The following is a 554-nucleotide window of genomic DNA, read 5'->3' as shown; positions in this document are numbered from 1 at the left end:
CTCTCTCTCTCTCTCTCTCTCTCTCTCTCTCTCTCTCGGCTTTGAAAAAAAAAAGTGAAAGTTTTAAACCTTGCCGCATTTAAAATCAAAGTAACGTTGGTGTAGTCGTGCCTCAGAATATATTAATCAAATTTCCGCAAAATGCCGTAAATCCGACCGTCCGATCTGATAAACATGCAGCTGTAAGACGCATAATTTCCGGTGGCCATTTCCCGCCACAATGGCGACGGCTGTAAACGCATCTGTCCGTTCGTCACAGGGAACAAAATACAAAGAAATTTTCGCAAGTCATAGATAAGATCGTATTAATTTTTCATGAACCTAATACAAATGCGATGTCATTAAATGATATCGAACACGCCATTCGAAGCGATATCGAGAGATCGATGCTGTTAAGAATATGATTAGAGTCTTTTAATAATATTTTAAATAAAAAGAATTCTGTATTCTCGATTGAAGCGGATCTTAGTGCTTGAACATATTTCTTGTGTGAATTCAAACAAAAAATATGCATTTAAGCATTAAGATCCGCTTCGAGCAAATGTAATGTTCTT

Source organism: Trachymyrmex septentrionalis, unplaced genomic scaffold (genome assembly GCF_001594115.1).
Source record: "Trachymyrmex septentrionalis isolate Tsep2-gDNA-1 unplaced genomic scaffold, Tsep1.0 scaffold109, whole genome shotgun sequence".
In the NCBI taxonomy this organism is placed as follows: domain Eukaryota; kingdom Metazoa; phylum Arthropoda; class Insecta; order Hymenoptera; family Formicidae; genus Trachymyrmex; species Trachymyrmex septentrionalis.
This window is presented reverse-complemented; position numbering follows the sequence as displayed.